Consider the following 369-nt stretch of genomic DNA (forward strand, 5'->3'; position numbering starts at 1 on the left):
TCAAAGTAATATTCATTCCAACCGAATGAATACTAACTGTTCCATTGGACAAAAAAAACTCATAGACAGTTTATTACTATTATTTATTTATTTTTGTTCTCCCTGACGTTTCGATACTCAAAATTCGAATTCAAACCATTCATCAATAATACGAAAGGAAAAGTCTGAATTCAGTAGTAAATATATAAATAAAAGAAGCACAAACACTCCTAGCAAGTGCCAGGGTGGCCGAGTGGTTAAGGCGCCAGAACCTGCCAGCCCAGAATTCAAATATATTACCATAGACTCAATACAGTAAAAGGCTCAATACAATGACAGAGGTCTGGTCCACACTTGTTGTGGTCGTGGGTTCGAATCCCACCCCTGGCT

General features: G+C 37.9%; 1 non-coding gene across 1 annotated transcript; it reads left to right on the forward strand.

The window, feature by feature from the left end:
* The first annotated feature begins 218 nt into the window (after positions 1-218).
* On the forward strand, positions 219-369 carry TRNAG-GCC (transfer RNA glycine (anticodon GCC)). Its single transcript has 2 exons — positions 219-257; positions 335-369. It is a non-coding gene; the product is annotated as a tRNA-Gly (tRNA).

This window comes from Mastigoproctus giganteus, chromosome 11 (assembly GCF_048544385.1).
Source record: "Mastigoproctus giganteus isolate SK-2022 chromosome 11, ASM4854438v1, whole genome shotgun sequence".
In the NCBI taxonomy this organism is placed as follows: Eukaryota; Metazoa; Arthropoda; class Arachnida; order Uropygi; family Thelyphonidae; genus Mastigoproctus; species Mastigoproctus giganteus.